This window comes from Bos taurus, chromosome 10 (genome assembly GCF_002263795.3).
Source record: "Bos taurus isolate L1 Dominette 01449 registration number 42190680 breed Hereford chromosome 10, ARS-UCD2.0, whole genome shotgun sequence".
Taxonomy (NCBI): Eukaryota; Metazoa; Chordata; class Mammalia; order Artiodactyla; family Bovidae; genus Bos; species Bos taurus.
In genome coordinates this window covers 72,348,380-72,360,731 of record NC_037337.1, presented here as the reverse complement: position 1 = coordinate 72,360,731, position 12,352 = coordinate 72,348,380, and positions in this window count along the sequence as shown.

The window sequence follows — 12,352 nt, the reverse complement described above, 5'->3', positions numbered from 1 at the left end:
TGAGGTTATTGATATTTCTCCCAGCAATCTTGATTAACACCCATAAAATAACTGGAATAGTTGTTGGAGAGGCTGGAAGCCACCCTGGTGGCTACCACTGGGAAATGTGGAAGGTGTAAATGGTAGAGTGACACCATGGAGTACAGCATGGGGTACAACATAAAGCAAGTAAAAGCAATGGAATAAATGCACACATGGCAACATCCTAGAGCACAGTGATGAGTGAAGAAAGCAAATGATGAACTATAACACAATTCTGTTTAGATACACTTAAATTTATGTGCATAGAAGATAGTGTTCATTTTGCCCACAGGGAATCCCAGATAATGCGATTAGACACAGGCTGGAAAACTATGTTTGGTTTATTTAAAGATTTTGAAACACAAGATGGAGAATTTCAGCAGCAACCTGTGTCCATTGATGGATAAAGAAAATGTGGTATATAAATATTGATACAATGCAATAACTCGGCCATTAAAAAAATCTTGCCACTTGAGACAACATGGATGGATCTAGAGGGGTATTATGCTAAGTGAAATGTGTCAGACAAAGAAAACTACCACATAATCTCACTTATATGTGTAATCTAAAAAACAAAACAAAACAACAGACACATAGCCACAGACAACAAACAGGTGACTGATGGGAGGGGGCAAAATAGGTGAAGGGGATTCAGAGGTACAAACCTCTAGTTATAAACCCCTGTGGGTTTGTTCCCATTGTCTGTTGTTTTTCTTGGATTTTGATCATGTTGTCTTATCTCCTCAGGTGTTTTTAGATTTTCCAACATAAATATGAAAAATTATAAAAATAATTATAAGGTCCAGAGAAGATTTATATTTGCTCAGGGTAGTAGCTAGGTACACTACAAATCCAGGATCACCTTAATCCAGTTTTGAAAAGATTTGGGCTTAGTTCAGTCGTGTCTGACTCTTTGCGACCCAACGGACTGGAGCCCACCAGGCTCCTCTGTCCTTGGGATTTTCCAGGCAATAATATTGGAGTGGGCTGCCATTTCCTTCTCTAGGAGGTCTTCCCGATCCAGAATCAAACCAGGGTCTCCTGCATTGCAGGCAGATTCTTTACCAGGTGAGCTACCAGGGAAGCCCCCTTGACAAGATTGCAAAGATTCAAAATTGATCAATTTTTTTTTCACCCTCCTTCTTTGGAGAGCCCCGGACTCCATCTTTAATGCTTTAACTTAGTAGGAAGTCTGCCAAAAGTGTTAGTTGTCTTCCCAGCCACCTCCTCCTGAATCAGCCAATGTTCCTAGAAGAAAAGCAGCTCAAATGCTGAGCTCAGGTCTTGAAGTTTCATTCTACCTTGGGTCTTGGTGATATAATCCTTCACTGTCTTCTTGATTCACTGATACTTTTGACACAGATTTAAAATTTTTTTGCACAGCTTCCACAGTTCTCTGTGAGAAGTTTGATGTGAATTATGTGTGTACTACTAAAAGTGGAAGTCAGAGAAGCTGGTTTCAGGGCAAGTTCAATAAGGTCAAGCTATTTTGATTGTATCAGATGGAGATAAATGGTTACATACACAGATGCAGTGCTAAGAGAGGTTGAGTACATGTATTTGAACATCATTAATTTATTGATGATATGTAAGGTTTTGGGAGTGAATGCGATTGTCTATGATGAAATGTAGAATAAGAAGAGGTGGCCTGAACCATTTATGAAGAAATTCCAAAATTCAGACAGAGGTCAGACAGAAAAGGAAAAGCAGCAAAGGCGACTGAGGAGTAGTCAGGGAGACAAGAAGAAAATAAAGATCATGTGGTGTCAGGGAAGTCCAAAAGAAATAAAGAAGGTGACTCAAGCAGTTGTCAAAAGTGTCAAGTGCTGCTTAAGAAAGTGAAGTTGCTCAGTCATATCAGACTCTTTGTGACCCCATGGACTGTAGCCTACCAGGATCCTCTGTCCACGGGTTTTTCCCAGGCAAGAATACTGGAGTGGGTTGCCAAATAAGACAGGAACATAGGAGGGAGGAGCCAAGATGGCGGAGGAGTGGGACAGGAAGAACACTTTCTCCCCCACAAATTCATCAAAAGAGCATTTAAATGTCGAGTAAATTCCACAAAACAACTTCTGAATGCTGGCAGAGGACATCAGGCACCCAGAAAAGCAACCCAACTCTTCGAAAGGAGGTAGGAAAAAATATAAAAGACAAAAAAAAAGAGACAAAGAGGGAGGGACGGAGTTCCGTCCCGGGAAGGGAGTCTTAAAAACAGAGAAGTTTCCAAACACCAGGAAACCTTCTCACTGCCGAATCTGTGCCGAGCTTTGGAAGCACAGAGGGCAACATAACAGGGAGAAAAAGTAAACAATTAAAACTCGCAGATTGCGAGCCCTACGGTAACTCCCCCAGCGGATAAGCAGCGCAGACGCCTGCACGCGCCATTAGCAAGCAGGGGCTGGGCAGGGAGGCGCGTTGGGGCTGCATCACTCAGAGTAAGAATCTGGCCTGAATACCCTGAGCACTATCTGAGCGAAATAATTTGGGCTAGCAAACCAGACTGTGGGATATCTACCACGCGAAAAGCCAGCCCCAACCTAAGACACCGCCAGGCCCGTGCACGGAACAAAGGACTGAACAGAGATAGCCGGCTGCAGACCTTCCCCCTCCGGTAACAGGCAGCCAGAGCTGGCAGGGGACAATCGCAGCCCCAGAGAGACATTATCTATAAAACTGTAAGCAGGCTTCTTTGCTAACTAAAACTTCTTGGGGGTCTGGATGGTCAACATCTGCCTGAGAAGGTGCGCCGGTTTTACACCCAGATAACTGAGTGGCGGGGAGGCGATAAGTCGCAGCATTGGCGTTCGCCAAACACCTCATCACCTGAGCTGCTTGAACCTGGGAAGAGCACAAAATGCAGGCCCAACAGAGTTTGCGCCTCTCAGGACTACCCGAGTGCCTGAACCTGAGCGGCTTGGACCTGGGAGGTACATGCAGCCCAGGGCCGGCCTCGGATTGTTCTCAGCGGAACAACCTAGAGCCCGAGCAGTGTGGGCAGGGAGGCTACACGCGCCGTGAATGGGGGCAGACCCAGTGTGGCTGAGGCACTGCGAGCGCACGCCAGTGCTATTTGTTTGCAGCATCCCTCCCTCCCTCCCCACAGCGCGACTGAACAAGTGAGCCTAAAAAAAAAAAAAAAAGTTTCCCCCACCGTCTCCTTTGTGTCAGGACGGAAGCCAGACACTGAAGAGACCAGCAAACAGAAGTTATAACAGAGGAAAATGCCTTGGAAGCTACAGGCAATAGATTAAAACCCCGTGGTTACTACGGACTACATAGGAAGGGGCCTATAGATCTTGAGAAATATAAGTCGGACCAAGGAACTAGCCAAAAATGAACTGAACCCACCATACAACAAAACCAGAGAAAGTCCTAGATATATTTTTACTATTTTTATGATCATTCTTTTTTTTTTTAATTAAAAAAAATTTTTTTTAAGTCCTCTATTGTTCCTTTAATTTTCACTTTTATAACCTATTACTTTGCAAAAAAAAAAAAAAAAAAGACCCAATTTTTTTCTTCTTCAGCAAACTTCATATATATATATTTTATAATTTTTTGACCTTGTTGTTTTTTTTTCTTCTTCTTCTTCTTTTAACATTGTATTTTTGAAATTCCAAACTCTACTCTAGTTTTTTAATTTTAGCTTTTTGGTATATGTTATCAATTTTGTACCTACAGTTTTTCTTTATAATTTCTGTGACTCTTTTTTTTTTTTTTTTCTGTTTCATTCTCTTCTTTTATATAACATTGTATATCTGAAATTCCAAACTCTACTCTAGATTTTTAATTTATGCTTTTTGGTATTTGATATCAAATTTGTACCTGTATTTTCTTTATAATTTTTGCGACATTGTTTTTGTTTGTTTGTTTTCTCTCTTTATGTTTCTTCTTCCTTTTTTTTAACATTGTATTTTTGAAATTCCAAACTCTACTCTAGATTTTTAATTTTTGCTTTTTGGTATTAGTTATCAAATTGGTACCTGTATTTTCTTTATAATTTTCGCGACCTTGTTTTTCTTTGTTCGTTTTTTCTCTCTTTCTTTTCCTTCTTTTCTTTAACATCGTATTTTTGAAATTCCAAACTCTACTCTAGATTTTTAATTTTTGCTTTTATGTATTTGTTACCAATTTTGTACCTTTAAGAACCCAATGTTCAGGACCCATTTTTCACTACGGAGCGAGATTACTGGCTTGACTGCTCTCTCTCCCTTTGGACTCTCCTTTTTCTCCACCAGGTCGCCTGTGTCTCCTCCCTAACCCCTCTCTACTCTACCCAACTCTGTGAGTTTATGTGTGTTCCAGATGGTGGAGAACACTTAGGGAACTGATTACTGGCTGGATCTGTCTCCCTCCTTTTCATTCCCCCCTTTTATCCCTCTGGCCACCTCTGTCTCCTTCCTCCTTCTTCTCTTCTCTGTATAACTCCGTGAACATCTCTGAGTGGTCCAGTTGTGGAGTGCACATAAGGAAGTGACTACTGGCTACCCCACTCTCCACTATTGATTCCACCTCATCTCAATTGGGTCACCTCTAACTCCCTCCTCCCTCTTCTCTTCTCCATGTAACGCTGTGAACCTCTCTGAGTGACCCTCACAGTAGAGAAACTTTTCATCTTTAACGCAGATGTTTTATCAATGGTGCTGTATAGAAGGAGAAGTTTTGAAACTACTGTAAAAATAAGACCGATAACTGGAAGCAGGAGGCTTAAGTCCAAACCCTGACTCCAGGGAACTCCTGACTCCAAGGAACATTAATTGACAGGAGCTCATCAAACGCCTCCAAACCGACACTGAAACCAAGCACCACACAAGGGCTAACAAGTTCCAGGGCAAGACATACCAAGCAAATTCTCCAGCAACAAAGGAGCACAGCCCTGAGCTTCAAGATACAAGCTGCCCAAAGTCATCCCCAAACCATAGACATCTCATAACTCATTACTGGACACCCACCAGAACACTGACACAAGCTTCCCTAACCAGGAAACCTTGACAAGCCACCTGTACAAACCCACACACAGCGAGGAAAAGCCACAATAAAGAGAACTCCACTAACTGCCAGAATATAGAAAGGACACCCCAAACTCAGCAATTTAAACAAGATGAAGAGACAGAGGAATACCCAGCAGATAAAGGAACAGGATAAAAGCCCACCAAACCAAACAAAAGAGGAAGAGATAGGGAATCTACCTGATAAAGAATTCTGAATAATGATAGTGAAATTGATCCAAAATCTTGAAATCAAAATGGAATCACAGATAAATAGCTTGGAGACTAAGATTGAGAAGATGCAAGAAAGGTTTAACAAGGACCTAGAAGAAATAAAAGAGAGTCAATATAAAATGAATAATGCAATAAATGAAATTAAAAACACTCTGGAGGCAACAAATAGTAGAATAACAGAGGCAGAAGATAGGATTAGTGAATTAGAAGATAGAATGGTAGAAATAAATGAATCAGAGAGGATAAAAGAAAAACGAATTAAAAGAAATGAGGACAATCTCAGAGACCTCCAGGACAATATTAAACGCTACAACATTCGAATCATAGAGGTCCCAGAAGAAGAAGACAAAAAGAAAGACCATGAGAAAATACTTGAGGAGATAATAGTTGAAAACTTCCCTAAAATGGGGAAGGAAATAATCACCCAAGTCCAAGAAACCCAGAGAGTCCCAAACAGGATAAACCCAAGGCGAAACACCCCAAGACACATATTAATCAAATTAACAAAGATCAAACACAAAGAACAAATATTAAAAGCAGCAAGGGAAAAACAACAAATAACACACAAGGGAATTCCCGTAAGGATAACAGCTGATCTTTCAATAGAAACTCTTCAAGCCAGGAGGGAATGGCAAGACATACTTAAAGCAATGAAAGAAAATAACCTACAGCCCAGATTATTGTACCCAGCAAGGATTTCATTCAAGTATGAAGGAGAAATCAAAAGCTTTTCAGACAAGCAAAAGCTGAGAGAATTCTGCACCACCAAACCAGCTCTCCAACAAATACTAAAGGATATTCTCTAGACAGGAAACACAAAAACGGTGTATAAGTTCGAACCCAAAACAATAAAGTAAATGGCAATGGGATCATACTTATCAGTAATTACCTTAAACGTAAATGGGTTGAATGCCCCAACCAAAAGACAAAGACTGGCTGAATGGATACAAAAACAAGACCCCTACATATGTTGTCTACAAGAGACCCACCTCAAAACAAGGGACACATACAGACTGAAAGTGAAGGGCTGGAAAAAGATTTTCCATGCAAATAGGGACCAAAAGAAAGCAGGAGTAGCAATACTCATATCAGATAAAATAGACTTTAAAACAAAGGCTGTGAAGAGAGACAAAGAAGGTCACTACATAATGATCAAAGGATCAATCCAAGAAGAAGATATAACAATGATAAATATATATGCACCCAACACGGGAGCACCACAGTATGTAAGACAAATACTAACAAGTATGAAAGGAGAAATTAACAATAACACAATAATAGTGGGAGACTTTAATACCCCACTCACACCTATGGATAGATCAACTAAACAGAAAATTAACAAGGAAACACAAACTTTAAATGATACAGTAGACCAGTTAGACCTAATTGATATCTATAGGACATTTCATCCCAAAACAATGAATTTCACCTTTTTCTCAAGCGCACATGGAACCTTCTCCAGGATAGATCACATCCTGGGCCATAAAGCTAGCCTTGGTAAATTCAAAAAAATAGAAATCATTCCAAGCATCTTTTCTGACCACAATGCAGTAAGATTAGATCTCAAATTACAGGAGAAAAACTATTAAAAATTCCAACATATGGAGGCTGAACAACACGCTGCTGAATAACCAACAAATCATAGAAGAAATCAAAAAAGAAATCAAAATGCATAGAAACGAATGAAAATGAAAACACAACAACCCAAAACCTGTGGGACACGGTAAAAGCACTCCTAAGGGGAAAGTTCATAGCAATACAGGCACACCTCAAGAAACAAGAAAAAAGTCAAATAAATAACCTAACTCTACACCTAAAGCAACTAGAAAAGGAAGAAATGAAGAACCCCAGGGTTAGTAGAAGGAAAGAAATCTTAAAAATTAGAGCAGAAATAAATGCAAAAGAAACAAAAGAGACCATAGCAAAAATCAACAAAACCAAAAGCTGGTTCTTTGAAAGGATAAATAAAATTGACAAACCATTAGCCAGACTCATCAAGAAACAAAGGGAGAAAAATCAAATCAATAAAATTAGAAATGAAAATGGAGAGATCACAACAGACAACACAGAAATACAAAGGATCATAAGAGACTACTATCAACAATTATATGCCAATAAAATGGACAACGTGGAAGAAATGGACAAATTCTTAGAAAAGTACAACTTTCCAAAACTTGACCAGGAAGAAATAGAAAATCTTAACAGACCCATCACAAGCACGGAAATTGAAACTGTAATCAAAAATCTTCCAGCAAACAAAAGTCCAGGTCCAGATGGCTTCACAGCTGAATTCTACCAAAAATTTAGAGGAGAGCTAACACCTATCCTGCTCAAACTCTTCCAGAAAATTGCAGAGGAAGGTAAACTTCCAAACTCATTCTATGAGGCCACCATCACCCTAATACCAAAACCTGACAAAGATCCCACAAAAAAAGAAAACTACAGGCCAATATCACTGATGAACATAGATGCAAAAATCCTTAACAAAATTCTAGCAACCAGAATCCAACAACACATTAAAAAGATCATACACCATGACCAAGTGGGCTTTATCCCAGGGATGCAAGGATTCTTCAATATCCGCAAATCAATCAATGTAATACACCACATTAACAAATTGAAAAATAAAAACCATATGATTATCTCAATAGATGCAGAGAAAGCCTTTGACAAAATTCAACACCCATTTATGATAAAAACTCTCTAGAAAGCAGGAATAGAAGGAACATACCTCAACATAATAAAAGCTATATATGACAAACCCACAGCAAACATTATCCTCAATGGTGAAAAATTGAACGCATTTCCTCTAAAGTCAGGAACAAGACAAGGGTGCCCACTTTCACCATTACTATTCAACATAGTTTTGGAAGTTTTGGCCACAGCAATCAGGGCAGAAAAAGAAATAAAAGGAATCCAAATTGGAAAAGAAGAAGTAAAACTCTCACTATTTGCAGATGACATGATCCTCTACATAGAAAACCCTAAAGACTCCACCAGAAAATTACTAGAACTAATCAATGACTATAGTAAAGTTGCAGGATATAAGATCAACACACAGAAATCCCTTGCATTCCTATACACTAATAATGAGAAAACAGAAAGAGAAATTAAGGAAACAATTCCATTCACCATTGCAACGGAAAGAATAAAATACTTAGGAATATATCTACCTAAAGAAACTAAAGACCTATATATAGAAAACTATAAAACACTGGTGAAAGAAATCAAAGAGGACACTAATAGATGGAGAAATATACCATGTTCATGGATTGGAAGAATCAATATACTGAAAATGAGTACACTACCCAAAGCAATCTATAGATTCAATGCAATCCCTATCAAGCTACCAACAGTATTCTTCACAGAGCTAGAACAAATAATTTCACAATTGTATGGAAATACAAAAAACGTCGAATAGCCAAAGCGATCTTGAGAAAGAAGAATGGAACTGGAGGAATCAACCTACCTGACTTCAGGCTCTACTACAAAGCCACAGTTATCAAGACAGTATGGTACTGGCACAAAGACAGAAATATAGATCAATGGAACAAAATAGAAAGCCCAGAGATAAATCCACACACATATGGACACCCTTATCTTTGACAAAGGATGCAAGAATATACAATGGATTAAAGACAATCTCTTTAACAACTGGTGCTGGGAAAACTGGTCAACCACTTGTAAAATAATGAAACTAGAACACTTTCTAACACCATACACAAAAATAAACTCAAAATGGATTAAAGATCTAAACATAAGACCAGAAACTATAAAACTCCTAGAGGAGAACATAGGCAAAACACTCTCCAACATACATCACAGCAGGATCCTCTATGACCCACCTCCCAGAATATCGGAAATAAAAGCAAAAATAAACAAATGGGACCTAATTAACCTTAAAAGCTTCTGCACATCAAAGGAAACTGTCAGCAAGGTGAAAAGACAGCCTTCAGAATGGGAGAAAATAATAGCAAATGAAGCAACTGACAAACAACTAATCTCAAAAATAAACAAGCAACTCCTCCAGCTCAACTCCAGAAAAATAAATGACCCAATCAAAAAATGGGCCAAAGAACTAAATAGACATTTCTCCAAAGAAGACATACAGATGGCTAACAAACACATGAAAAGATGCTCAACATCACTCATTATCAGAGAAATGCAAATCAAGACCACTATGAGGTACCATTTCACACCAGTCAGAATGGCTGCGATCCAAAAGTCTACAAATAATAAATGTTGGAGAGGGTGTGGAGGAAAGGGAACCCTCTTACACTGTTGGTGGGAATGCAAACTAGTACAGCCACTATGGAGAACAGTGTGGAGATTCCTTAAAAAACTGGAAATAGAACTGCCTTATGATCCCGCAGTCCCACTGCTGGGTATACACACTGAGGAAACCAGAAGGGAAAGAGACACGTGTACCCCAATGTTCATCGCAGCACTGTTTATAATAGCCAGGACATGGAAGCAACCTAGATGTCCATCAGCAGATGAATGGATAAGAAAGCTGTGGTACATATACACAATGGAGTATTACTCAGCCATTAAAAAGAATACATTTGAATCAGTTCTAATGAGGTGGATGAAACTGGAGCCTATTATACAGAGTGAAGTAAGCCAGAAGGAAAAACATCAATACAGTATACTAACGCATATATATGGAATTTAGAAAGATGATAACAATAACCCTGTGTACGAGACAGCAAAAGTGACGCTGATGTATGGAACAGTCTTATGGACTCTGGGAGAGGGAGAGGGTGGGAAGATTTGGGAGAATGGCATTGAAACATGTAAAATATCATGTATGAAACGAGATGCCAGTCCAGGTTCAATGCACGATACTGGATGCTTGGGGTTGGTGCACTGGGACGACCCAGAGGGATGGTATGGGGAGGCAGGAGGGAGGAGGGTTCAGGATGGGGAGCACATGTATACCTGTGATGGATTCATTTTGATATTTGGCAAAACTAATACAATTATGTAAAGTTTAAAAAAAAAAAAAAAGACAGGAACATAAAAGTAACTATAGTGCACCCTTGAACAGTGCTGTATATAATTTATAGTAGGCCCTATGTTTCCATGAAAACGATTTCAGACCTGTAGTAGCTTAGCATTTACTAATGAAAAGAATCCATGTACAAGTGAACCTGCACAGTTCAAACCTACGTTGTTCAAGGGTCAACTGTAGTTGGTTTGATGATATGAAAGTAAATAATGAGTTTAATAAAAACTTTATTTTGGGGGAACAGTAGAAATGGAATCCAAACAGGAACACTTTGATAAGTGAATGAAGGTGAGAAAACTTGGCCATGAATGAATGGAGACATTGTGGCAGTTTGAGAAGAATCCATGGTAAAGGGAAAGCGTGGCATGGCACTATTATAGTAGTGTAAATCTTTAAACCACTTAAAATGCCTATTATTTGAGGGATACTCTAATACTGTTATTTATATCTATCAAAGTTATATGATCACTAAAACAGATAATTAGTGTTTCTTAATGATATGAGAAAATTTCCGTCAGTGACAAAAAAGATATATACATAATAAATATATGTGTGTGTGTATGTATGTACTGTTGCTGTTTAGTTACTGAGTCGTGTTCAACTTTTGCAACTCCATGGACTGTAGCCCGCCAGACTTCTCTGTCTATATGTATATATATGTATTTTTTTTCCAGCTAATACATCTCAATTACATAAATCATAAGCCTGAGATCCAAACTCAGATGTAACACCAAATCCCATTTTAATAACTATACTATATTGCTTTCCCCAAAATGACTAACACACAAATCTTGTGAATTCATTAACTGAAATTAGTCCAAAGAAGTATCCTTTAACATTGCTGTACTGAACTGTTCCACATAATAAAGGAATAAGAGTAATAAAAACCTAATTGGTACATTTCAAATAATTTCAGTCATTACTATAGAGAATGTATTATTGTACTCCCAAGCCAGGAGGCTACTACAGACTAAATAAAGGATACTATAGATGAAAACAATAAAGGACAGAATAAAGGTAGAATAAAGGCACAATAAAGGACAGAAATGGTATGGGCGTAACAGAAGCAGAAGATATTAAGAAAAGGTGGCAAGAATACACAGACCAACTATGCAAAAGATATCTTAATGACCCAGATAACCATGATGGTGTGATCACTCACCTAGAGCCAGACATTCTGGAATGCAAAGTGAAGTGGTCCTTAGGAAGCATCACTACAAACAAAGCTAGTAGAGGTGATGGAATTCCAGCTGAGCTATTTCAAATCCTATGATGCTACTGTGAAAGTGCTGCACTGAATATGCCAGCAAATTTGGAAAACTCAGCAACAGCCACAGGACTGGAAAAGGTCAGTTTTCATTCCAATCTCAAAGAAAGGCAATGCCAAAGAATGTTCAAACTCCTGCACAATTGCATTCATTTCACATACTAGTAAAGTAATGCTCAAAATTCTCCAAGCTAGGCTTCAACAGTATGTGAACCAAGAACTTCCTGATGTTCAAGCTGGATTTAGAAAAGGCAGAGGAACCAGAGATCAAATTGCCACATTCGTTGGATTATAGAAAAAGCAAGAGAATTTCAGGAAAACATCTGCATCTTTGATTACGCTAAAGCCTTTGACTGTGTGGATCTCAACAAACTGTGGAAGATTCTTAAAGAGATGGGAATACCAGACTGCCTTACTTGCATCCTGAGAAATCTGTATGCAGGTCAAGAAGTAACAGCTAGAACCAGACATGGAACAATGGACCGGTTCCAAATTGGGAAAGGAATACGTCAAGGCTGTATATTGTCACCCTGCTTATTTAACTTATATGCAGAGTACATCATACAAAATGCTGGGCTGGATGAAGCATAGCTGGAATCAAGATTGCCAGGAGAAATATCAATAACCTCAGAACTGCAGATGACACCACTCTTATGGCAGAAAGTGAAGAGGAACTAAAGAGCCTCTTGATGAAGGTGAAAGGACAGTGAAAAAGTTGGCTTAAAATTCAACATTCAGAAAACTAAGCTCATGGCATCTGGTCCCATCACCTCATGGCAAATAGATGGGGAAACAACTGAAACAGTGAGAGACTTTATTTTCTTGGGCTCA